This window comes from Bos indicus x Bos taurus, chromosome 2, assembly GCF_003369695.1.
Source record: "Bos indicus x Bos taurus breed Angus x Brahman F1 hybrid chromosome 2, Bos_hybrid_MaternalHap_v2.0, whole genome shotgun sequence".
Taxonomy (NCBI): Eukaryota; Metazoa; Chordata; class Mammalia; order Artiodactyla; family Bovidae; genus Bos; species Bos indicus x Bos taurus.
Window position 1 is genome coordinate 134,186,098 of NC_040077.1, and position 27,488 is coordinate 134,213,585.

Below are 27,488 nucleotides of genomic sequence, written 5' to 3' on the forward strand. Positions count from 1 at the left end.
AGGGGAGAAATGACTCACTCAAGGTCACACAGCTTGGAAATGATGGAGCCAGAACGGAGAGACGGGTACATGAAGCCAGGGCCCTACCCTGGAGGAGCCCTCGGAAAAGCCATCAAGGTTTCCAGAACCTGCCCACGTTACAGAGGTCTGTTAGGACCGATTGTGGGACTGGCCGGCCCCCGAGAGCTGAGCGGTGGGAGAGGCAGATCCTGCAGGTCGGGCACCCAGCCAGAGTGGCGGAGTCAGGATATATCACCCCTGATGACTAGCAACATTAGCTCCGTGATTCGAGAACATTCACGGTATTGACACTAATGATTAGCACAGCAATGAGTCCGAGCCTCTGAACCGTGCCGGACAGCCCGCCCCCGCCCCCGTGCATGTCACCCTTGCCTGTAAGACCACTCAAGCCTGGCCCTCTCCCGGGAGCCTTGGGGACCGTCCCGGCCCCCAGGGTCTCCCCTGAACCCCAGACGCTGCCCCACGAGGGCCACACGTTTCCCCCGAAGACTCTCTGGCCCTGTCTGTCAGTGCTCAGCAGCAGGGGCTGGGTCACCCACAGCTGCAGCCCCTGGGGGAGACACATGTGATCTGGCTGTCAGTGCAGGCAAGGTGGGCCACAGGAGTGTGACCGGGAACCCCCTCTGTGCCTCTAGCCCATCACAGGTCCCCAAGACCGCAGCAGACACACACTGGGAAGCACGTCATGCTGATGCTGTAAGAACGCGGGGATGTGCAGTTCAAGCACAGGGATTATGCTCTGGCTTTTAAAGTGGATATAAAACATTAACTTGTTTGCTAGGAAGGCTGGTAGGTACTCTGTACTTGAATAGAAACAACGTCGCTCATTCAAGGATAAAACATTCATTCTTAAAACTGAACAGGCTTAGTTTTTCCCTACGTTTTATTTTTATTCCCCTTTACTCCTGAGCAGTGAAATCAGCTGTAATGTGCAACCTCTTGCTCACCATAACGCACATTCCTTCCCTCGATAAACATCTCTGAGCTCCTTCTCTGAACCAGAGACACGGAGGTACACGTTTTTCAATAGTAATAATTATATGTGCTCTCAGAGAATCAGATGATGAACAAGCAGAGAAATGACCGGAATTCTTGGGGATATTGAGAAGTGTCCTGAAGGATGGCTAATATGTGCTAATAGAGAGAAAGCGGGGGAAGGAGACATTTCAATGACTAGGGCCAGGGAAGGCAGGTCCTAGTCCCTTTGACTTACTTTGGGCCCCGCAGAAGCAAGGCAGCACCAGGCGCCAGGGCCACGGTGGGGACAGTTCAGACCTGGCCCCTGTCCAGCTGCAGCTTATAGCTTGCTGCTGCGGCCTGGATCTAGAGCTGTCTGGTGGCGGTTTAGTCACTGAGTTGTCTTTGACTCTTGCAACCCCATGGACTGTAGAGCCTGCCAGGCTTCTCTGTCCGTGGGATCTCCCAGGCAATAATACTGCAGAGGGTTGCCTGCCTGGGTTCAAATCCCAGTTTTACCACTAACCAGCTGTATGGCCTTGGGCGATTTCTTAACTTCTCTGGGTTTCAGTGTCCCCATCTGTAAAACAGAGATAATAAGAGTACCTCTCTGTGACTGGCCGACAGGACATACCCCACATCCAAGGTCAGAGAAACCCCAGTAAGACGATAGGCGCTGGGAGAGGGCATCAGAGGGCAGACAGACTGAAAACAACAATCAAAGAAAACAAACCAATCTGATCACGTGGACCACAGCCTCGTCTAACTCAATGAAACTATGAGCCAGGCCGTGTAGGGCCACCCAAGACGGGCGGGTCATGGTGGAGAGATCTGACAGAATGTGGTCCACTGGAGAAGGGAATGGCAAACCACTTCAGTATTCCTGCCTTGAGAACCCCATGAACAGTATGAAAAGGCAAAAAGATAGGACATTGAAAGAGGAACTCCCCAGGTTGGTAGGTGCCCAATATGCTACAGGAGATCAGTGGAGAAATAACTCCAGAAAGAATGAAGGGATGGAGTCAAAGCAAAAACAACACCCAGTTGTGGATGTGACTGGTGATGGAAGCAAGGTCCGATGCTGTAAAGAGCAATATTGCACAGGAACCTGGAATGTTAGGTCCATGAATCAAGGCAAATTGGAAGTGGTCAAACAGGAGATGGCAAGAGTGAATGTCAACATTCTAGGAATCAGCGAACTGAAATGGACTGGAATGGGTGAATTTAACTCAGATGACCATTATATCTACTACTGTGGGCAGGAATCCCTTAGGAGAAATGGAGTAGCCATCATGGTCAACAAAAGAGTCCGAAATGCAGTACTTGGATGCAATCTCAAAAACAACAGAATGATCTCTGTTCGTTTCCAAGGCAAACCATTCAATATCACAGTAATCCAAGTCTATGATCTGACCAGTAATGCTGAAGAAGCTGAAGTTGAACGGTTCTATGAAGACCTACAAGACCTTCTAGAACTATCACCCAAAAAAGATGTCCTTTTCATTATAGGGGACTGGAATGCAAAAGTAGGAAGTTAAGAGATATTTGGAGTAACAGGTAAATTTGGCCTTGGGGTACAGAATGAAGCAGGATAAAGGCTAATAGAGTTCTGCCAAGAGAATGCACTGGTCATAGCAAACACCCTCTTCCAACAACACAAGAGAAGACTCTACACATGGACATCACCAGATGGTCAACACTGAAGTCAGATTGATTATATTCTTTGCAGCCAAAGATGGAGAAGCTCTATACAGTCAGCAAAAACAAGACCAGGAGCTGACTGTGGCTCAGATCATGAACTCCTTATTGCCAAATTTAGACTGATTGAAGAAAGTGGGGAAAACCACTAGACCATTCAGGTATGACCTAAATAAAATCCCTTATGATTATACAGTGGAAGTGACAATAGATTCAAGGGATTAGATCTGATAGATAGAGTGCCTGATGAACTATGGACGGAGGTTCGTGACATTGTACAGGAGGCAGGGATCAAAACCATGCCCAAGAAAAATGCAAAAAACCAAAATGGCTGTCTGAGGAGGCCTTACAAATAGCTGTGAAAAGAAGAGAAGCGAAAAGCAAAGGAGAAAAGGAAAGATATACCCATCTGAATGCAGAGTTCCAAAGAATAGCAAGAAGAGATAAGAAAGCCTCCCTCAGTGATCAATGCAAAGAAATAGAGGAAAATAATAGAATGGGAAAGACTAGAGAGCTCTTCAAAAAAATTATAGATACCAAAGGAACATTCCATGCAAAGATGGGCTCAATAAAGGGCAGAAATTGTGTGGACCTAACAGAAGCAGAAGATATTAAGAAGAGGTGGCAAGAATACACAGAAGAACTGTACAAAAAAGATCTTCACGATCCAGAAAATCACGATGGTGTGATCACTGACCTAGAGCCAGACATCCTGGAATGTCAAGTCAAGTGGGCCTTAGAAAGCATCACTACGAACAAAGCTAGTGGAGGTGATGGCATTCCAGTTGAGCTATTTCAAATCCTGGAAGATGATGCTGTGAAAGTGCTGCACTCAATATGCCAGCCAATTTGGAAAACTCAGCAGTGGCCACAGGACTGGAAAAGGTCAGTTTTCATTCCAATCCCAAAGAAGGCAATGCCAAAGAATGCTCAAACTACCGCACAATTGCACTCATCTCACACGCTAGTAAAGTAATGCTCAAAATTCTCCAAGCCAGGCTTCAGCAATACGTGAACTGTGAACTTCCAGATGTTCAAGCTGGTTTTAGAAAAGGTAGAGGAACCAGAGATCAAATTGCCAACATCCGTTGGGTAATAGAAAAAGCAAGAGAGTTCCAGAAAAACATCTACTTCTGCTTTATTGACTATGCCAAAGCCTTTGACTGTGTGGATCACAATAAACTGTGGAAAATTCTTCAAGACATGGGAATACCAGACCACCTGACCTGCCTCTTGAGAAACCTGTATGCAGGTCAGGAAGCAACAGTTAGAACTGGACATGGAACAACAGACTGGTTCCAAATAGGAAAAGGAGTGCATGAAGTCTGTATGTTGTCACCCTGCTTATTTAACTTATATGCAGAGTACATCAGGAGAAACACTTGGTTAGAAGATGCACAAGCTGGAATCAAGATTGCGGGGAGAAATATCAATAACCTCAGATATGTAGATGACACCACCCATATGGCAGAAAGTGAAGAACTAAAGAGCCTCTTGATGACAGTGAAAGAGGAGAGTGAAAAAGTTGGCTTAAAACTCAACCTTCAGAAAACTAAGATCATGACATCTGGTCCCATCACTTCATGGCAAACAGATGGGGAAGCAGTGGAAACAGTGACAGACTTTATTTTGGGGGGCTCCAAAATCACTGCAGACGGTGACTCCAGCCATGAAATTAAAAGACGCTTACTCCTTGGGAGGAAAGTCATGACAAACCTAGACAGCATATTGAAAAGCAGAGACATTACTTTGTCAATAAAGGTCCTTCTAGTTAAGGCTATGGTTTTTCCAGTGGTCATGTATGGATGTAAGAGTTGGAGTATAAAGAAAGCTGAACACCGAAGAATTGATGCTTTTGAACTGTGGTGTTGGAGAAGACTCTTGAGAGTCCCTTGGACTACAGGAGATCCAACCAGTCCATCCTAAAGGAATCAGTCCTGAATATTCACTGGAAGGACTGATGCTGGAGTTGAAACTCCAATACTTTGGCCACCTGATGAGAAGAACTGACTCATTTGAAAAGACCCTGATGCTGGGAAAGATTGAAGGCAGGAGGAGAAGGGGACCACAGAAGATGAGATGGTTGGATGGCATCACAGACTCAATGGAGATGAGTTTGGGTAAACTCCGGGAGTTGGTGATGGACAGGGAAGCCTGGCGTGCTGCAGTCCATGGGGTCACAAAGAGTCAGACATGACTGAGTGAACTGAAGTCTCACAGAGGTGCTGTGAATTTAAATGAATCGTGTCTAAAAACCTAGAACAGTCCTGGCATGTAGGAGGTACACATTTTTCAATAGTAATAATTATATGTGCTAGCGAAGAATCAGATGATAAACAAGCAGAGAAATGACCGGACGGAATTCTTAGGGACATTGAGAAGTACCCTGAAGGATGATTCAAATGTATTAATAGAGAGAAAGCGGGGGAAGGATACATTTCAACGACTAGGGCCAGGGAAGGCAGGTCCTAGTCCCTTTGACTTACTCTGAGTCTTGCAAGAGGGAAAAGACAAGGCGGCAACTATGGGATGATGCTGTGAAGGGTGATCCAAGCAGAGAAACTTCAAGTTCAAAGGCCCACGGGCCGGACAGCTCCCTGCACACCCAGAAGAAAGCCAGGAGGCCAGTGTGGCCGGAGCAGCAGGGGCGTGAAGAGAGCTTGACAAGGCGGGAGAGAGGTGGTCCTACCCGAGCAGGCAAGGCAGGATGGGGATTTGACTCCAAGTAGGATGGCAGACCTGGGAGGGTTTTAAGCCTGGGAGTGATTCGGCCTGATTTACATATTAATTACAGCTCTCAGGATTCTTTGAGGCACTCAAGGAGGCATGTGAGGGCGGCAGTCACAGAGACCAGCTGGGGGCTCTGGCAGACAGGGCGATGGCCTGGACCGGGGGAGGCAGCGGCAGCCAGGTCTGGGTGGTGCTGGGGGAAAAGCAGCCCGGGACGTGTTCTTCGACCAAACGTGCAAAGTAAGAGGAGAGAAACCATGGGTGATTCCCCCTCTCTCTCTCTTTTGGTGTCTGCTGGGAGACATGCTTTATTTCTGACCCTGAGTAAATCATCTAACCTCTGTGAGCCTTGCTTGCTCCATTTATTAATCAGGGGTAATGTCACCCGGCCCCTCACAGAATGTGAACCTACTATATAGATAGAGAGCCGGGAACAGGCTTGGGGCCGAGAGATTGAATTCATTTGGACCAAATTCTGGTCCCACCTGAGACCTTCTGTGGCTCCGACCTTGGCCGGAAAGCAGGTCATCTCCTCACCCGCCAAACAAGGCTGAAGGAACGATCCTATAGTTGGCCTCTCCCACGGGGACACAGGCAGGTATTTCTAACCCCCTCCGCCCCCCGCCCCACGCAGGGCTGTGGCAGGGCTGTGGAGGAGCTGGGGGAGGGGCGGCCCCACCCCTCAGCATCACCTCCCCTCCCTGCCCGGGAGTGATGCTGCCCAAAGGACCCTGAGAAAGGACAAGGGCTCCAATCCAGCCCCTCCAGAGAGAAGCAGTGATAGCCACGGTCACCTGCTGAGCCAGTTAAGGGCCCAGAGCAGATCAGAGAGGCCCACCTCCTCTATAATCCCCATCCCCTTCCCTGCACCCCACCAGCCTCTTCTCCCAAAAGAGAGGGAAGGGCAGGACCCAAACTGATTAAGCCTGCCCGGTCCAGAGCTTCCAGACAGGGACTCGGAGACAAAGAGGCGAGGGTTCTGCGGTTCTGTGCTCCTTCACAGCTTGCAAGAAGTTGGAAACAGGACGGAGAGTGGGGAGAAACTGCCCTTTATCACGCCCTCCCCTCGGCCCATTCCTTGTGGTATAGCACTCAGTTCTTATGATGCTCTTGTCTTCTCTAGTAGATGGACAGCCAAACAGGATCAGAGATGGCAAACGATTTGTCCAAGGCCACACAGCAGCAGCAAGTTCAGGGTCACGTCCACGCTTTGGTCACTGCTCTGGCAGAAGCCACACATTTCTCCCCTAAAGGACCAAGCTGGGCAGTCTTTCCCTTTCCGCCTGGGAGGGCTTGGAAAAGAGATGGAACTGGAGCCTGGAAATATTTATTGAAGGGATGAATATCAGAGTGGCTGTATGGCTGTATTCTCTTCCCCATCATGGGATCCATCCCCTGACAGAGCCTCGACCTCAGCCGGGGCGCCCAAGGGCAGCGGTGGGATTGATCTAAGCTCCATCCTCAAGCTGGCAGGTGCCCCCACATGCCATGAACCTGCTCTGCTCCCTGCCCCGAGAAGCTGACATGAGGGATGTCATTTCATTAGCCCCTTCCTGCCCTTCTGTTTGGACTCCAAAACATCTACATAAATTACAGCCCCGGTATTTATTGCCTCCGTGTTGTGCCGGGAAGGGCGTGTGCGTGCTCCGTGCCCTGGCAGCGGGAAGGTCACCCCGAGGACTCTCTCCCTGCCTCCCACCCCGTCCCCTGTCCCAGGACCTGGTGCCGCTTGGGCAGCAGAGAACGGGCAGCCTCCAGGGACCTGGGAGGGACAGGGTCACTCAGGCTCTGGGGAGAGGAGGGAGGCGGATTTTACGGCAGAGTTTTCACATGGTTGGTTTCGCCATTAACTTTGAATGCCTTTGTGGGTCTATAAAGTTCCCTGTGGTGGTTTATAGGGAGTATGAATCGAGGAAATTGGTGGCAAAAACAGGGTAATGGGCAGCTTTCAGGTACCCACGCAAGGGTCAGGGAACAAAGGCAAGAAGCTGCCATCTCCCCACAAAAACTTAAGCCCATGATAACTTTAAAAACAATTTCACATAAAATCCTTTCTGTTTCTCCTCCAGAATTCTCTGTCTCCAAGCACAGAAGCGTCTGGCGGGATAATCACCACGGAGTTCACAGCGGTCGTCTGAGCGGTGGCGTTCTCCTTTCTATGCCTTTCTAAATGCTCCAAATTGTCTCCAGCTTCTGGGTGTTACTTTTGTGGTAGAAGAAAAAAAATTATTTTTTTAAAAGTCAGATAATTCAAAACAGCAGAAAGGAATGTTTCCTGAGGCACCCACGATTCGTCTGTGATAATAACCCCTCGTGGGGCTTGTGTCCTGGCGTGGTCCTCCAGCCTCGTTGGTGGGGAAACTGAGGCACTGAGAGCACACGTGTCTCACTCCAGGCCCCGCTGGCCTCACCCGGAACCAGCCCTCCGCCCCTCCAGCGCGGCCCTTGCCCCTGTCTGTCCGGCTCCCTGTGGCTCCAGGGCAGAGAGATCACTGCTGATAGCCCTCAGATGGGGTGAGGGGCTCCTCTTGCTTTGCAGGGTCCTGAGCATTCTGTTATGGTGGTCTGATGGCTGTATTTACTGAAGGCTTTTCACATCAGACTTAGAACGTCTTATGGGTTCCTCGGGGGACTAAGGGACTGGACCAAGATGCTTCCAGAAGATTCCAGACCCAGGTTAGTCTAAGTCAGGATGGAGCAGATGCAGAAACCAGGTGTGGAAGGAAAGGCGGGCCAGGTTGCCTCTGGGGTGGGGAGTGGGGCCCAATCAGCTGTTTCTGAGTCAGCCAACCTGGGCAGGAAGGAATGGGGAGTGTCTCCCTCTCTGGGCAGGACCTGGCTGGATCGGGAGCAGAGGGTGTGAAGCCCTGGCTCCAGGCCTGGAGAAGAGGAGGGGTGTCTGTGAGTCCCCCATGGACCCTGATTCTTCCCACTCAGCTCAGACTTCCTGAGAGGCGGCCCTGTCCCAGGGAGCAGGGACAGACCGCTCCCTGTATCCTGCCTCCCTTCCTCTGTGTGAGTCTTTTCTGAGACAACCATGTGAAAACATCGTGGAACAAAATCAGACAGAATGGACACTCACGTTCCCCTTAGATCAGAGTGTGACAAGGACCGCAGACCCTGAGGGCTCCCCCTCTATGTAGGGAGACAGAGCCCCAGGCGTGGTGAAGCACCATATGTCTGATGGAATAGATACAGCCCTTCCCTGGGGAGGTCCCTCGTCAGATGGAGGAGACACACCCCTGTATTATTTGAGAGTTCCCCATCTAACAAAGAAGGCAAGACTCTCACCCAGAAAGAAACCTAGGCTCCTTTAACGAAAGTGTTATTCGCTCAGTGGAGTCTGAGTCTCTGCAACCCCATGGGCTGTAGTCTACCAGGCTCCTCTGTCCAAGGATTCTCCAGGCAAGAATACTGGAGTGGGTTGTCATGCCCTCCTCCAGGGGATCTTCCCAATCCAGGGATGGAACCTGGGTCTCCCACATTGCAGGAGGATTCTTTACCATCTGAGCCCCCAGGGGAGCCCCCAGACTCCTTTAATAGAGCCACAGAAATGAGGTTGCAGGCTCACCTCTTCATCAGCATTAGGTGATTCCTACGGGACTCAATGCAGAAAAGGAGGATTTAGTGGAGAGCATCCAGGAAGGCTTCCTGGAGAAGGTGATTTCTGGGCCAAGCTCTGAGGACATGTCAGCCTACGGCACTGGGTCCTGCCTTCAAGGAGCTCAGGGGGCAGGAGCAGAGGGGAGAGCGCTGGACACTGAAAAAGAGAGGCTGGGATTGGAAACCCATGTAATGGGTTTAGGCTGGGTTAGGAGCTGGGGCTTTATGCCTGGGCACTAGGGAGCCATGAAGAGTTTTAAACAGGGGAGAGGGTGGTTGGGTTTGCAGTTTGAAAGACTCCGCTGGGCTGCAGGGAGGAGGAGGCAGCGGGGGAGAGTGGAAGCAGGATGCGGGAGAGACTGCTGAGATGATCCAGGCGGGGTGATGGGGGCCCAGCCTGAGGCCCGGCCGTAGGGTGGAAGAGCCAGCCCTGGTGGTAGAGGGCGCTGGGGGAAGGCTTGAAGCCCTGACAAGGCTCAGTGATATCTGCTCTCTGAGCGGCTGCCTGGCTGGGCTCCAGGATGCAGGCCCGGGGTCCCCTTCTGAAGCTGCCCATCAGACTGCGGGCGTCCTGACACCTAGACAGCAGACCTCTGCTGTCACTAAGCCCATGTGGGGCCAAGATCAGAGAGGAGAAGGCCCCAGGCAGGCCCTGAGGTATCCTGGGGTCCCCCGGTCCACAGCCCCCGTACCCCCATTAAAACACCCAGGTCCCAGTTGAGCCGTTCAGCTGTCGAGGTCACGGGCCACCCCCGCCTGCTGAGTCCTCATCTGGAAGGACATTAGTCCCCATGGTTAGTGAAGCCTTCAAACCGGGCTGTGCAGGGGTCAGCCTGAGGCCTGGACTGACCCATGTGGGAGAAGAGCTAATAAGCCCCTCAATTTGCATATATGCAAACAAGGCCCAGTGTTGGTGGAGCAGTCAGCACAGCCCACCGCCTGGCAAGGCCGCTGGGATTGGCCGAGGTGCTGGAGTCTCATCTGCTGGGCTCGTGCCCGGCTTCTTCTCCTTGGGTGGGAGACCAAGTCTCAGAACGGGCGTGACACCTCCTTCCAGAGGGCAAGGGAGGCGGGGCAGGGCTTTCTGGGCAGGATCAGGGAGGGCCCATGGATTTCCTGGGTGTGGGCTTCTTATCTTTTACTTTGGGCAGAGGGAGAAGTGCCTTCAGGCCATAAGACACAGGAGGGACATCTCCCCATCGCAGCTCTGGTGATATGGCGAAGGGGACAACCTACGGCTTTGACTCTGAGAGGCCTGAGTTCTAATCCAGACTCTGCCGCTTGCTGCTGTGTGAGTCTGGATACTTTAAATGACCTCTCTGGGCCTCAGCTGTCGCATTTGTAAAATGGAGACACTGCCTCCCACATAGGCTATTGTGAGGATTAAAAGAATCCTCATAGTGGAGTGCTAGGTATAAATGGTCATTCAGTCGCTGAGTCATGTCCAATTCTTTTGTGGCCCTGGAGACTGTAGCCCACCAGGCTCCATGGTCCATGAGGTTTCCCAGGGAAGAATACTGGAGCGGGTTGCCATTTCCTTCTCCAAGTTAACGCCCAACCCAGGGATCAAACCCGAGTCTCCTGCTCTGGCAGGCGCCTTCTTTACCACTGCGCCCCCAAGGCAGCCCCGCTAGGTGCAGGCCGCTGCTCATCCAGCAGCTTCCCTGTGTCCCCAGCCACGGTCTGCAACAGCACATGCCTGCCTCTCTTCTGCTTCTGTTCTCCTCACCCTGTTGGCTTGTTTTGCTTTTTATCTGAAATGTGCTTTTGTTGTTCTCACTCAGTCTCTAAGTCCTGTCCAACTCTTCGCGACCCCGTGGACTGCAGCACGCCAGGCTTCCCTGTCCCTCACCATCCATCAGAGTTTGCTCAAACTCATGTCCACTGAGTGGGTGATGCTATTCCACCATCTCATCCTCTGTATGAGCTGTGATTTAAATGGTGTAAAGCACATTTCCATTCAGTAACTTAGGCAATAGTTGGTGAAGTTGGTTGGCGATATAGCCTCATTTTACAGATAAGGAAGTCGAGGCCCAGAGAGGGGCAGTGACTTGCCTGAAGTCAATCAGCAAGTCAGCAGTGGAGCAAGGCCTTCCCCCGCCAGGCCCCTCCCTGTCCTGAGCTCTTTTTGGCCTGGCAGCTGCTGGAGACCCATGGCTGTGCTTCAGCCTCTCCCCATTTCTCTCCTTTCTGTCTCTGAGTGTTCCTCCTCTGTCTGCATCTCTATGTTCTAGGCTCTCTATTCCCTGAGTCTTTCATTCTATCCAATGCCTGCTGACATTGGACAGCCAACCCTGCTCAACCAGAGAGTGGGAAGTTCCATCTTGTGTCAGGCTGCAGTGTCTCTTGCTTTAGAACCAATCTGCATCCTCTTTTATCATCATCGGCAGATGGTGATCTTATTCGTTGAATAACCATCATTATCGTCATAAATGGGAACAAAGCAAAGCAGCTTCCAGAGCTGTTAACTCCTCCTCCTTCTCCCTCTTGTCTTCTCCTGACCAGATGAAACCGTGACTTTAAGGTCCTTCTAACCCTTCCTCCCAAAGCCAATCCCCATCGCCTTGGATGCTCACCCTTCTTCAAGCCGCGGTTGCCCCAGTGTCCTGTCCTGCTGGGTGACCGCAGAGGCGGTGAGGAGAGAGGAAGTGGGGAAAGGCATCGGGGGTTCGCAGCCCTAAGACCTAGCCAGCTCTCCTGTGTGGGCTCCAAGCCTTCATCAGTCCGTGACCGCTGCGTGCAGACACGTGCCAGGGGCTGAGGGGAACAGAGGGAGGCATGTGACACACACACCCGCTCCTTACTTCCGCAGAGAACCGGAGGGCAAAGAGCGCTGCCTCCGGCCTCACGGGACGGCTGGGGAGAAGGGACAGTCCACGGAGGGTATAACCCTTGGTGCAAACGCCATGACAGGCGCGGAGGAGGGATCCCCAGCCAGCAAAACGCAGGTGTAGTCAGGGGAGGCTTCCAAGAAGAGGTGACTTCTGAACTGAATCCAGAAGGACGTCTTGGCATAAGCCAGGTGACGAGGAAGGGAAGGAAAGAGTGAGCAGAGGGAACAGCAGGAGCCGAGGCCCAGGGACGGTGCAGACTCTGGTGTATCCGACCAACTGGAGAACTAATCACAGTGACCTTTGCTTCTGTGGCCAGGCACATGCAGGCACAGTTCTGTGTTTGACCAACAGGTACTTGTGAAATCCCCACAAAGGTAGGTAGAATGAGGGCTTGATTTGAGCTCCTCCAGATACAGACTCAGAAAAGAATTCAAGTGCAGGTAGCCTCTTTGGGAGGTGACTCGGGAAACTAGTGAGGGAGTGCGGAAGGGAAGGCAGCTGATACCGTTGTGTTAACACACCAGCTCCCACCACGGAGCCCACGCCCGCTGAGCTTCTCTGGAATATCCCACCGCAAGCAAGGATCTGGAGCACCCCCTCCACCCGCCGTCCCTCCTGGGCTGAGGACTGGTTCCAGGAACACCAGCTCCCCCTACTTCTGTCCTGTCTGGTGTCCAGGCCAGGGATGCCACCCCCAGAATGCAGAGGGTCACTGCATTCACAGAGAGCAGATATGGCTCTCAGATAGACAGAAAGGCCACGGGGCTATGGCTGGACACTGACCACAGATGAGGACACTGAGGCCAGAGCATCCAGGTTCTCACAGCCAGCACATTATGGGGCTCAAACCCAGGATTCTGCTCCAGAGTCTGCAGTCATAACCCTGGAGCCACACTGCCCAACGGGGTCGACTCCCAAGAGGAGGGAAGGGGAGCATGAAGGACGAAGACGGGAAGGAGGGCAAGAAGCCTGGGAGGCCAAGCAGAGAGCGGGTGAGGCGCCTCACCCGGCAGCCACGGTGTGCGTTCCTCGCTGGGGACCCCGGCCTCACCCCAACGCAGGCCAGGCAGGGCCCCTCCAGAGCCCAAGGTTCTGAGCCTGAATCAGAGCCCTCTCCCTCTGGTTCAAGGACCACATTTCCCCACCCAGACTAGAATTTCTTGTCAGATGTGGCTTTCCCACTGGGAAGGGAAGAGTGAATTTATTTATGCGAACGTTCTTACAAGGGTTTAAACACTAGCGTGCATTTGGTTATATATGTCAGAAACTGTCTTTATTGAAAAGGATTTTAAAAATACTTGCAACGGCGATCATCCAGGAGAATCTAGAAAACATGGTCTCTGTACTCAAAAAGGGTGAGAGCTTGTTTGAAGAGGATTCAGTGATTATGAATGTGGATTTTCAAGCCCCAGCCAGAATTGAGCACACGAAGGTGAATGTCACTCAGGCGTGTTCGACTCTGCGACCCCATGGACTATATGGTCCATGGGATTCTCCAGGCCAGAATGCTGGAGTGGGTAACCTTTCCCTTCGCCAGGGGATCTTCCCAGCCCAGGGATCGAACGCAGGTCTCCCGCATTGCAGGCGGATTCTCTACCAGCTGAGCCACCAGGGAAGCCCTTATTAAACGCTCGATGACTAAGTGACTGGGGTAATGTGTGCGTGCTCAGTCGTGTCCAACTCTTTGTGACCCCATGGACTGTAGCCCGCCAGGCTCCTCTGCCCGTGGGACTTCGAAAGCAAGAATATTGGAGTGGGTTGCCATTTCCTACTCCAGAGGATCTTCCCAACCCAGGGACTAAATCTGCATCTCTCGTGTCTCCTGCATTGGCAGGCAGATTCTTTACCACTGAGCCACCAGGAGAAGAGCCATCTGGGGACTGAATCCCAACCCTCCCGCAGGCTCTGTATGTGGCCCTCTCTCTGACTCAGTTTCCTCATCTGTAGGAAGCAGACAGGGATGTCAAGGGGATGGAGGTGAGATGACCCAGGGAAGGCCCTGAGCAGGAGCCTGGCTCTCGGTGAGCGCTTGCTTGAAGGGGTGGTGACAGCAGCCCAGTAAGGGGGCGGGTGGAGCAGGCGCTGGGCTGGAGTCCGTCCTGCACGGACCCAAAAGGAGGCTCCGCTCCTCCTGGGTGATGGAGCCAGGCGTGTCAGGCCAGAGCCCTCCCGCCCCCACAGACCCTCCCTCGATGAGGAATAGGGGCTTCGGGATAAGACCCCAGCTCCCTGCCCTGGGCGGGGGTGGACCCTGGGGCCTGTCCCATGCTGCCTCTCAGCCGTCCGGACACAGCTGTGCCAGCTTCCTTTCTTTTTCCATCTCCCTGGCCCTCTCCCACGTTGCTGTCTCCGTGCGTGCGTGCATGCTGAATCTCTTCAGCCGTGTCTGACTCTGTGTGACCCCATGGACTGCAGCCCACCAGACTCCTCTGTCCATGGGGTTCTCCAGCCAAGAACACTGGAGGGGGTCGCCATGCCCTCCTCCAGGGGATCTTCCCGACCGAAGGGTCGAACCCGTATCTCCTGAGTCTCCTGCATTGGTAGGCAAGTTCTTTACCACTCGCACCGCGTGGGAAGCCCTGGGGTCCTTCCCAAATAAACCAGCTGCACCCATATCCTTGTCTCAGGCTCCACCGCGATGGGAGTCCCCAGAGCAAGTGGTGACGATGCCAGAGGCCGTCCTAGGGTCCCGGCCCTACACCCCTGAGTACCACCGCCCTCCCTCCCGCTTCTCGGGCTGGCATCGGAAGGAAAGACTGTGATAAACAGTAGGACAAAGCTGCAGAAAAGAAGAAAGGGAGGCGGCATGTCCTGGCAGGGATTATGATATTTCCGCAGTGAGATAAGGATCTTAAAGCGCGCCGATTCGTAGCCCGAGTGTGGGGTTCAGGCACTGACAGTCTCCAGTTCTGCTAATCCCGCTCACCCCTGCCTGTCACTCAGAGCTGCCTCCACTTCAGCTGCAACCCCAGGGCAGACACACTCAAGCGGACCCAGCCTCATCAAGACAGGCCACGAGACAAAGGGCACCCACCGCGCAGGGGGCCTGGCGGAACCAGGGCAGAGGAAAGGAGGGTGGCCCCCGGCTCGGCCCCCAGCCTGTCCTGCTCCGTCACTGCCTGCGCTGGGCCTGACCTCTCCTCCTCCCGAAGGTGGAGGCCACCGCAGAGCGAGCCAGGAGCGCCGCGAGCCGGGCTGCTGGAGTGGGGACAGCCACCCACTGGTCAGCCTTGACGCAGTTACCGACCCTCTCTGTGCCTCTGCTTCCTCATTCACAAAATGAGGAAAATAACAGAGCCCGATTCACGGAGCTTTTAATGCAGGTTAAACGCATTAATATTTATGAAGCGCTTAGAAAAGTGCCCAGCGCACAGTAAGTGCTACACAAATATTTGTTAAATAAACAGCTATACTGCTTACTTCAAAGGGCTGCTGTGGTTTCACCAGACGATAAATAGATGAAAATCCTTCAGACGTGGTAGAAATCCATGCAAATACATTATAGTTATGGATTCTCTTTATATCTCTATCTCCTCAGAGCGGCCTCCCTCCACGGGCCCCGTAGTGCTGAACACAGAGAAGGGACTTGGAGGTTTTCCAGAGCCAGGTGTAAAATATGGCCCTGCCCCTCACCACTCCTAAGTGGCTTCATACCTTAGGGCCTCAGTTTCCCCATCGGGGGTAATAACGCTGCACATGCATCTCTTGCTCTCTTTTTTTAAATTTTTTGGCTGCGCTGCACACGACATACAGGATCTTAGTTCCCTGACCAGGGATAGAAGCTGTGCCTCTCGCAGTGGAAGCACAGTCTTAACCGCTGAACCGCCAGGGAAGACCGAGCAGAGCTCTTACGGTAGGGTGACGTTAGGGGGAGACAGATCGGGGGGCGCCTAGCGTAAGGCCTGCCCCGCCAAAGAGCCCATTTCATGTCAGTTCCCTAGGGGAAGTCCCTTTGCTTCTTTGGGGATGTGAGTCCCCCACCTGTGATGGGAGCCCCATGCACGCGTTCACTGGGCTGGGGGAGGTGTACAGCCTTGAAGGCCTGTCCTGGGGGGACCATATGCTCTGTGACAGCGCCCTTTTCCTCTGGAAAAAATCTGTTGATTAATCTAAATTGCAGAGAATCCCCTAATCTCCCGGGCATGGCAGTAGAAGTCTAAGTAGGATTTCTCCGCCTCACTCCGATTGACTGAGGCCCCATTTGGGGTGCCTCCGCCTGGCCGAGCTGGCTGGTGGGGGAGACGCAGGCCCAGCACTCTGACCCGCCCAGTCCTGGAATGGAGGACTGGAACTTTCAGGACCCACGGCTCTGCACCGCCAGGCCTTTGGGGATGAGGCACGGATGAACACAAGCCAGTGTCTGCGAATAGCCTCTGTGGCCGAACCCGAGAGAAGCCCAGAGGTGTTTGTCAAAAGGATCTGGTTCCCACGTGTCTGGCCTGCTTTGGCCTAATGTGCTTGCCTAAATGTTTATGTCCCAGATAAGAGCCAGGGAGATGAGCAGATAGCGACCGTGAGTAATTCTTGCTCCCCCAGGGAGCTGAACCTGCTGGGTCTCGAGAAGAATCAGACCTGGAGGAAGGGGGCGGTGACGGGGCTGAAGAGCGTGGCAGGCCAGCCCAGCCAGGGGGTCCGATCCCTAAACTGTCAGCATGAAGGGCAGGTCCCCCAGATGATGAGCAGCAAAAACGCAGGGAGAGCTAAGAGCAGTCATGAAATGGAGAAGATTTTTCCTCCACTCATTCATTCATTTGCTCCTTCACTCTATACCTGCAGTCATTCGTTATCCAACTGAGAGGAACTGTCAGATGCTCCAGGTACTGAAATGGACGTTATCTCCCACTAGTCTGTAGCGCCTTAAAGGTGTGAACCACACCTGAGCTGCTCTCTGCTCTATCCCTGAAGCCTGGTGGGTCGTGTGAGCTCAGTAAGAGAGAATCTATTGTTCTCAGTTCTCATCTGCAAAGAAAAAGTTCTCATTCTCATTTTACAGCTGGGAAACTGAGGTTCTGAGAGGTACCGGCCCAAGATGACTGGCCATGTGCTCATTATGAATAACACTGCTGTGTATAAAACAGGTAACTAATGAGAACCTACTTAGAGCCCAAGGGAACAGAAAGAAGGTGCAATCTCTGTGCAGGACCTTCGTTACGTTAACCTTAAAAACACACTTCAGTACATGTTAGGTGCAGACAAATGCTGTTTGATTACATAATTCGAGAAACCTAGAATTGTCAAACACACAGCCTCAGAAAGTACACTGGTAGACGCCAGGGGCTGGAGCTGGAAGGTGGAGGGGACGCGGGGACATGCGAGTGTTTAGCGGAGACGGTTCTGGTTTAGGAAGGTGGAACATTCGGGAGCTGCTGAGGGCGAGAGCTGCACAACAGTGCATGCACTTGGCACCACCGAGCTGCACGAGCTGCACAGTTGAATAAGGTGGAGACGGTGCGTTATGTTAGGGGCTTCCCTGGTGGCTCAGCGGTAAAGAATCTGCCTGCAGTGCAGGAGCTGCAGGAGACACAGGTTCGATCCCCGGGTCCCCTGGAGGAGGGCGTGGCAACCCGCTCCAGTATTATTGCCTGGAGGATCCCATGGAGTGAGGAACCTGGAGGGCTGCAGTCCACGGATCACAAAGAGTCAGACACAACTGGAGAACTTAGCACGGCACAGTATGTTACGAGACTTCTACCACAATTAAAAAAATCGAAGAAAGAAATATGCGTTCGCTGTGTACCTACGGTGTGCCAGAAATCAACCAGCGGACAAGGCCTGTGGGGCTTCCGGCCCAGTGGCAGAGCCGGTTGTGGTCAAACAGCAAAGACATATGCTAAGAATGGGTAATTGTAAACCCACTGGAGAAGGGCCATCATTTCATTTTCTGAGCTGTGTGGGTCTCAGCCTGTGGATGGTCAGGTGGTAGACAGCAGAACTGAAGATGAGACGGTGGCATTTATTTGATGCAAAAATTGGGAACTCAGAGAGGTGGCATGGCATGCCCAGGGTCACACAGCAGGTAGGCAGCAAAGCTGAAGAGCAAGCCAAGACTCTGCAAACCCTCTCCTTCCACCTTGTCAGAGAACTGGGAAGAACCTAAGACAGCGGTTGGAAGAGAAAGGGTGTGCCATTCAGGAGAAGCCAAATGGGGCTGGGGGCCCGGCTTCCCAGGGTCTGGGCGCCTCAGGGCAGAGGACTGGCGTTGCCCCCAGGCCTCAGTGAATGGATGTCTTAAAGCCAAATCCAGCTTTCTCTCCCCAACTCCCTCTTCCTTCTTTATGGAGACGCTAATTTTAGCCACAAAGGCAGCCTGAGCTTTTAAAAATGGACTGATTTATGCTTTTCCTTAATTGCTCAAAAAAAAAAAAAACGCTTTGCATCTAGTGGGAAAGAGAATGAACATAACTCTATTTAGGTTAAAAATGTAAAGCCAAATTCCTACTGGTCTGGCAAGAGGCAAGGAAAGCACTTAACCCCGTCTGGGTGGTCTCCCCACCCCCAGCCCTTTCTCCACCACACAGAGCCTCTGTGTCTGCCTCACAGGCGCAGACCCTACCAGAGGAGAGAGCAGGGCAGCTCCAGGGGCCTCGCCAGCCACTCAAGTGAGGGCAGGGCATTTTTGAAAGATGCACTGGGATATCTGCAAAATCCCCTTCCCTGACAGCCCCAAGGGCAGCCAGTGCCCAGGATCCACTGATGGTGCAAAAGTCTGCACTCATTTCCCAGTTCTCCGAGGTAGCACATTCTTAGGTCACCTCAGACATACTCTGTCTGAAGGCTGGGCTGTCCAAACTCAGCCCAGGGTCAAACGCTGACCTTCCCAAAGGTTCTCTAATAATTCCGATCAGTAAACACTGAAAATCTGCCATTTGTCACAGACCCTGCTTCGTGATGAGAATCCAACAGTCAATGAGGCAAGAATGCCCAAAGGGTTGACCATAAATCTACGCGTTTCCCTGGACTAGGTCAGTGTGGCTTGGCTCACTAAGGATCATTTCATCCATCTACCCATCTAACAATCGTCTGTCTCCCGTCCATCCAACCATCATGTATGTAATCACCCATCCATCTGTCATGCATCCACCCTCAACTCATCCCCCATCCCCCATCCCCTACCCCCCATCCCCCATCCTCCACCTCCATCCCTCACCCCCATCCCCCACCCCCCACCCCCATTCCCCATCCCCCACCCCCATCCCCCATCCCCCAACCCCCATCCCCCAACCTCCATCCCCCACCCCCATCCCCCAACCTCCCTCCCCCACCCCCATCCCCCATCCCCTACCCCCCATCCTCCATCCTCCACCTCCATCCCCCAACCTCCATCCCCCACCCCCATCCCCCAACCTCCATCCCCCACCCCCATCCCCCACCCCCCAACCTCCATCCCCCACCCCCATCCCCCAACCTCCATCCCCCACCCCCCACCCCCACCCCCATCCCCCATCCTTCTCTCTTCCCGTCCATCCATCAGTTCAAGTACCTGTATGTACATATATTGTGCAGCACAATGTTAGGTACTAGGCTTACAAAAAGCAATAAGACAGAGTAAATAAGACAGACAGCAACACTGTCTTTATTGATTTCATGGCGTAGGTGAGATAGTAAAGTGAACAAGACATCTGTTGAAGCAGAGACAGCATCTGTCTACCCCTACACACACACACACACACACACACACACACACACAGAGCAGCCCCCCGCCACTTGACCTGGAACACGGAACTGTCTCTGGGTGCAACTCTCACCCTCACCACACAGATGACATTTCCCAGATGCCTCTCTATTTTCTCTTCCCTACTCCACTGGCTGGAAAGGAGGCTTATGAAGCCCCAAGAGATGGCCAAGTCACAAGATATAAGAAGCCTGCACCCCTCAGTCTCACATGGAGGAAAGGCACCCACCCACAAAGATACCTGCAATGTAACTTAAAAATACAAGTACTGAGCCCATGCAAGTGAAATTTGGGGCTTATTTGTTATAGCAGCATTACCCAATCTAATATAATTCCATTTTACAGAACACCTTTCTGTAAGTGAATGAAGGGATAAAAACATGTCATTTTCTTCTTATAACAACTGCATGTGGTAGCTAATTGTCGCTCCCATTTATGAATGAAAAACCTGTGGCACAGAGACTGAAGTACCCTGTCCAGAGTCACACAGCTGGCGGGTAGTAGGTCAGGCTTTGAACCTGACTCCCACGTCCGTTCACTTTATGTGACGACAGGCTCCCAGCAGGGGAACAGATAGGGACCCTCAGCGTGAACAGGAAGAGTGACGTCGCCCCTGCCTCTGGGTGCAGACGCTGAGGCAGCACGTTTGTCCCTGGGCCACTGGTGTGTTTCAGTCACCAAGACACACGGAGAAGAAAAACCAGAAGTCTGCCCTTGGTGTCCCCTCCCCAAGCCAGACGAGAGGTCCCAGGCTGGCCCCCTTTCCTCAGCATCGCTGTCTTTCCAGAGGAGCTCTTCTCAATCTGTGAGTACGCCCTTTCCTTTCCCCCATGACCAGAGGAAGCAAGATCGTTGAGACACTGGGTCTCCACTCCTGGGAGGCAGCAAGTTTCGTTCGGAGGCCTGGCCCAGGCTGACCTCCAAGACCTCTCCGTCCGCTGGCCCAAGGCTGCCAGAGCTAGAGGGGCTCGGGGTTCCCCGTTCAGGCGTCAGAGCCGTGGTCAGAGCTGGCGTAGGCCTTGGAGCAGAGTGGCTGACAAGGGGCAGACAGACAGGGACAGGTCCTGGAGGCAGTGGGGGCAGGAAGCCCCAGTGCAACCCCACAGAAGGGCTGCCCATCTCCACTGAAGGCCTGGAGTCAAGTTCCTTCTCGGGCGACATTTTTTTCCTCTATGCCTGTATGACTATCAGACAAGGAGATGGTGCCATGAAATGAACAGTGCTGAGCTTTTGAGAGCAGACCCACCCGGGTCTAAATCCAGGCTCTGACACTCCCCAGCTGTGTAATCTTGGGCAAGTCCTTAAGCCTCGCTGAGTCCCTCAGTTTACCTATCTGTAAAATGGGACTAATAATGCTTGTGTCACAGGAACGAGGGAGAGGATTAAATGGCATAGCAAGTACCTGATAATTTAAGAAGGGAGAGACAGAATCTGAGAATGTTGTAGCTAGAAGAGCCCCGAGAGGTCTGGTAGGGAAAAGTTAGGTTCAGAGGGAGTCAGCCACTGACCTTGGCTGAAACAGAGCAGTGGGTGCTTAGGATTTATCCTGCCTGGTTTGGTTTGCCCTCCTTTTCCTCTGCCTCCCAGTCTCTGTGTCCTGGTGTGGAGAGCGGCATCCAGGAGTGGAACGGGAAGAAGAAGGGGCCGTCTCTGAGCCCCTCCTCACACTCAGAGGCTGGAGCTTGTAGGCTTTCCCGCGGCTTTTGCCGGGGGTGATCGATGCTTTTGCTGGTCAGAGATGATGCTGGATGCTGGCGCTGCCACACCCAAGCGTGTCCCTCACTCCGATGTCTGTTCCCCTCGGTGCATGGGGACCAAACACCCACCACAGTGGCTGCTGGGAGGAGGACTAAAGGCCATGACCATGCCCCCATCTCCCTCAGATCTCGCACCATCCAGAGGCACCAAACCCTACCCTCCACCCACCACCTCATCCCTCAGCCTCTGAGCCTTTACCACGGGCAGGGGTGTGGCCAGGCCAAGAACCCAGAGAGGGCCAGTGCCTGAGTGAGAACCCCGTTTGTGCCCAGCAGTTGAATGCATGTCCAGCCCAGAGCCCCCCATTCATGGGAGGGATGGAGGGGTGGACTGCAGACCTAGGCATGTGGTGGAGGCCTCGGAAGACGGCGGGATCCCCCTGCCGGCCCAGGATGCCTTCCCAGCTCTCACACGCTCCTGCCTCCCATCCCGACAGCCAAAGTTCCCCCTGGGGGTCCTCCAAGGACTGGCCCAAGCCCCTGTCCCCTCTCTCCCTCCTCCCTGACCCAGGCTCCGTCAGTGAGGAGCCCTCCTGCCTCGCTCCCCGTAATGCTATCCCGCCAATAAGATTAAAACATACCTCCAATAAATAAATAAAACATACCTCCTACTTGCAGCATCGATTCATAGCACTGATTTACTGTTGCTTCTCGGCTGCTACAAAACGGATGCGCAGGCTGCCACCTTTATCTCTATCCATCTCCTCGCTGCCGGGGAATAACTGCTAATTAATACCTTTCTGCCTTCCTGTGCCTGCCAACTTTGAGGGCCATCAATACTCCACGGGCTGCCTGCCACCCGGCCACTCACCCCCACCGCTCGGGACTCCAGCCCCAGGTCAGAGGCACCCTGGGGGGTTCAAGGTGGAACAAGAAAAGGTGGGCTTCTCCCCTCTCCTTGTCCTCCCACTGGACACACAGATACAAGCCAGGGAGCACGGGGCGGAGACTAATTCAGAAGGGACTGAGTCAGACCGCGGTTCGACTGCCAGCCCCTAGTCACATCAGCTCTGAGATTTTCACCTCTAGGTCCCAGGCTCCTTGTCTGCAAAATGCAGAAAGTCACAGGACCCACCTCCTAGGGATCTACAAAAGTTAAAAGTCAGGTCAAGAATGTCAATCCTAAAGGAAATGCACCCTGAATAGTCACTGGAAGAACTGATGCTGAAGCTGAAGCTCCAATACTTTGGCCACCTGATGCGAAGAGCCGGCTCGCTGGAAAAGACCCTGATGCTGGGAAAGGTTGAGGGCAGGAGGAGAAGGGGGCGACAGAGGATGACATGGTCAGATAAACATAGTGAACTTAAGTTTGAGCAAACTCTGGGAGACAGTGAAGGACAGGGAAGCCCGGCATGCTGCAGTCCACGGGGTCGCAAAGAGTTGACGTGAGTTGCGACTGAATAACAGCAGCAAGAATGTGCGTCACACAGTCCCCGCCTCCTGCTTCCCTGGGGCCTTTGTTCTGGGCCTGGCGGGGGTGCTGTCGCCATGGTGTCAGGGAATGCGCAGGTGGTCATTCCCAGTGCTGGGAGCAGGCTCCAGGGAGGATCCCAATACAGGAGTCAGCTACAGAAACACATTGTAAACCAATTATACTCCAGTACCCTAGACAGCACACTAAAAAACAGAGACATTACTTTGCTAACAAAGGTCCATCTACTCAAGGCTATGGTTTTTCCAATAGTCATGTATGGGTGTGAGAACTGGACCATAAAGAAAGCTGAGTGCCAAAGAATTGATGCTTTTGAACTGTGGTGTTGGAGAAGATTCTTGAGGGTCCCTTGGACTGCAAGGAGATCCAACCAGGCCATCCTAAAGGAAATCAGTCCTGAATATTCATTGGAAGGACTGATGCTGAAGCTGAAACTCCAATACTTTGGCCACCTGATGCGAAGAACTGACTTCTTTGAAAAGATCCTGATGCTGGGAAAGACTGAAGGTGGGAGGAGAAGGGGACAACCGAGGATGAGATGATTGGATGTCCACCAACTCGATGGACATGAATTTGAGTAAGCTCCAGGAGTTGGTGATGGACAAGGAGCCCTGGCGTGCTGCAGTCCATGCGGTCACGAAGAGCTGGACACGACTGAGAGACTGAAATGAACTGAACTGAACTGAATAATAATAATAAGAAGAAGACGTTAGCTACAATATGCAGCCTGGTTTGGGACACCAAAGCCGAAGCTGACTAGGGTCAACGTCAGGAGCTCAGCCAGGCTTTCCCTGCTTCTTTTGTTCTCCCTTTTCTGCTCAAAAGCCACCTCCTCCAAGAAGCCTTCCTGAACCACACAGTCTAGAGACACTGGTCTGTCCTAAGCCCTGGACTATCCCAGAGCCCTGAATTCCCCTCGCAGGATAGTACCATCCAGAGTCAGGCTACTTACCTACTTGTTTATTTCTGTCTCATCCATCAGAATGTCAGTCCCGTGAGGCCTAAGCACTTGACTGTCCTGTTTGGTATCATCTCCCTGGGCACCCTGGTGGCTCAGACAGTAAAGAATCTGCTTGCAATGCAGGAGACCTAGGCTCGACCGCTGGGTTGGGAAGATCCCCTGGAGAAGGGAATGGCAACCCACTCCTGTATTCTTGCCTGGAGAATTCCATAGACAGAGGAGGCTGGTGGGTTATAGTCCATGGGGTTGTAAAGAGTCCGACATGACCCAGCAACTAATGTTTTCACTCTCCCTGGGCAGACAGGAGATCAGTAACTATCTGATAAGTGAATAACAAGTTCTCCACTAATATTAGCCAATAATAATAATAATAATGTTGATAAACATAAGCAAGGTTATCACTTTCCTCTCCCCTTAAATGAAGAGCTGATTAAATGTCCTCTCTCCTTTAGTGGGGCATCCTATTAAAAAAGCATTTCCGCTGTCTCTGCTGCAAGGAGATCAAACCAGTCAATCCTAAAGGAAATCAATCCTTAAAATTCATTGGAAGGACTGATTAGGAAACTGAACCTCCAATGCTTTGGCCACCTGATGTGAAGAGCTGACTCATTAGAAAAGACCCTGATGCTGAGAAAGATCGAAGGCAGGAGGAGAAGGGGACAACAGAGGGTGAAATGGTTGGCTGGCATCACCGACTCAACAGACATGAATTTGAACAAGCTCCGGGAGATGGTGGAGGACAGGGAAGCCCTGCGTGCTGCAGTCCACGGGGTTGCAAAGACTTGGATACGACCGAGGGACTCAACAACCACGGCGACTGTGCATTCAGTGTCTCCTGGGCGCCGGATGAGAAACGGAGGCTCAGAGCAGTCACACGCCTTGTCCCCAGTGCCACACTCAGCTGTGACTCGGCTGTCAGTGAGACCCAGGTGGGCCACGCGTTCCCAGCCCTCCCCCGAGCCCCCAGTAGGGCACAGCACATCCCACCAGGAGGAACGAGGACAGCTCCTTCTGTGCCAGGCATGTCTGCATGCCAGGGTTTCCCTCCTGGCTCCCAGATTGAAACTGACAGCTGAAGAGAAAGTGCAGGGCCTTCCCTCTGGCCACTGGAGGATGCGACAACCGGTCTGGGGAGGGGCATCAGCCTGATCTTGGATCTGCACGGTCACGTGGAGGGGATCAAGAAGGCGGGACCAGGTGACTCTAACTCTGGACTCCTCCTCCTCCTCTCTGAATCAGTCCCCTCCAGTGGGGGAGGGGGTATGGCTACAGGACCAGATGGGCTTATGTGTGCGAACACTCAGAATTATCGCTGTCTCTCTAAATGCCCAGGTCTGCCTTGACCGGCAGGTTTCTGCTCTGTCTCATGAACAGGTCAGCCAGGCTGGGGCCCTGCTCTGTGAGGGGAGGTGGTGGGGGTCGGGTGGCAGCTGTCGGCCCCCCCACCAGCAATGAGAGATGGTGGCCGGGGCGGGGGGGTTGGGGGAGGAAGCCCCAAGACTGGGCCTGGCAGATGCGCCAGCAGAAGCCAGTACGGGCGCTTTTAATAAAGCATAACGAAGCGTAGGATCATAAAATATTTTGTCTAATTCCAGGCTCCCATGGGGGCGGGGCAGATCTGCTGGGCAGGCAGAGGAGAACGGTTTACAGAGTGAAGCCTGGGGCTGGCTGGGGGTTGGAACAGGACAAGCTGGGAGCAGCGGCCGAGGGTCTGGTCCAGGGCCGGGGTTGGGGAGGGGGCTTTCTCACAGGCCTCCCTTTCAGCTTGGAAAGCGGCAGCAGGCGGAGACTTTCCCCCAGAAACGGCCCCCTCCTGCTGGAGGCCTGGTACCAGTCACGGGCCCCTCTGGGCTTCCGTTTCCCCACATGAAATGAGCGTTGAACCTAAACAGAGAACTCTTCTAACAGGAGGCCAACACACTCATTTTCAAAGTCTTTCATTCAGAGTAGAGCTGAAGCCCGTCTGTTAAAGAGGCGACGCGGACTCCTGGCTCAATCTAGGGATGAGGACTCCCCCCTCAGCTATTGTTTTGCCTGATGCTTTGGCCGCCAGAAGTGGTGCAGGGCGCCTCCGTGGGAAACCGGGCCTCCAAGGAGCACAGTTTGAGAACCATGGGTCGGCCCATCCTGCCTACACTGAATCCTTCAAGGCCCAGCTCACGTCTGAGAACTTCATCGGAAGCCTCATTAATGGTGCAACTGTGCTAGTCACTTCCAGCCACATCGGCTCTCACCATCCTGACACTTATCATGCCAGTGGCTGTGCTTCTTCACTTGCTTGCAGCCAGGGCTGCACAGCGTCGGAGACACGGCGGATGCTCAGTAAGAGGGCCCCTCCCCGACCGCACACATCTACACTTGGCCATCACCCCAGCCCTGTTCCCCAGCGCAGTTATTGCTTCCTCTTTCCGTGTGCTCATGTATGTCCTATCTCTCTGGTCATACAGCCTGGGAGTTAAGCTCCAGGAGGGCAGGCTTTTTTTCGTTTTTTTTTTCTGTTCAGCACCATATCTCCAGTGCCTAGCACACCATCTGGAACAAAGTAAGTGTCCAATTTGTCAGATGAATGAATGGCTGGAGGGAGGGATGGATGGATATATGGCCAACGAAAGAAGGAAGGAATTTTCCTTTTCTTCCTTGAGTCAGTGTAAATCTGCCAGCCCTGATAGGTTCATTCAGAGTTCAAAATGTCTTTTGTTACTGGGGTTGGCCAAAAAGTTTGAATGTTCCACAAGATGTTCGAGATTTGGGCGGGGGGGGGGGGGGGGGTGGCGAACAAACTTTTTGGCCAACCCAATATGACTCTCATGCGGCTCTAAGCTCTGGAGAGGCAACTCCATCCTTCCGCCAGGTCCCACAGCATGCACACAGGCTCTTATCAGTTCCATAAACACTTACTGATGCCCGCTCTGTGCCAGAACCACGCCAGGGACAGGGAACATGGAGCTGAGTCACGGTGCCAGCTGTGCCCCTGGGCGCTGTGAGCATAGTAGGTGCACAGGAAATGCTTGTGGAATAAATTAGCGGCGTCTAAGCTGAGACTGGAACGATGAGCAGGTCTTAGTCCAGGGAAGGAGGCAGGCTCCTGCAGAGGCTCTGGCCCTTGCGAAGGTCCTGGGGCGCAGCTAGGGGCACCCGGCCTTTCCGGCTAAGGTCCTGTGACGCAGGCTTCACATCCCCCTGCCCCCAGCGGTTCCCCACAAGTGACACCCAGTGCTCCCCAGAACCCTGGGCACAACAGGTCCCCTCTGAGGTCGCGCTCTTGTGGGGACGAGAGGGAGGGGTGACAAGCCACAGCCGCTCCCCTTGCCAGGAGCATCTCCCTGGCCACCTCCACACCCACCGAACCCCACACTCATCTGCTCAGACCCACACACGGCACTAAATTTATCCACTGCAAATACCTCTCCTGTCTCTTTTCTGAGGGAAATAACATTGTTTAAGTAAAGCCCTTTAAATTTTAAAGAGCTGGGTTTGTGTGATCTCTGCGGGAAGCTTTTAGCAGCATGCTGGAAAGAAATAATAATAATAATAACAAGGCCGGAGGCAACAGGGCAGAGCCGGCTGCCACCCAGTGACTGCCCAGGCAGGGGGCCCACGGCCACCTCGGGCTGCTGCCGAGCCCCTGACCCCCTCCCCCAGAGGCAAGTGGGATCAGGAGGGGAGGTGCAGAGAGACCCAGAATCACCAAAGGTCAGGTTGGAAGGGGTCTCTGGCAGAGAAGCATGCAGGCAGAGAGGGCAGAAGGCAGGTAAAGCGTGAGACCCCCTGAGTTCAGAGCTCAGCCACCTAGTAGCTGTGCAACCCGAGCAAGTGGCTGAGC

The 27,488-nt window shown here is 53.3% G+C and overlaps 1 protein-coding gene across 2 annotated transcripts in view; it reads right to left on the minus strand.

Annotated features, from left to right (window-relative positions):
- Window positions 1–27,488, minus strand: part of IGSF21 (immunoglobin superfamily member 21) — a 279,944-nt gene that overhangs the window by 237,053 nt on the left and 15,403 nt on the right. The window lies entirely within an intron of this gene.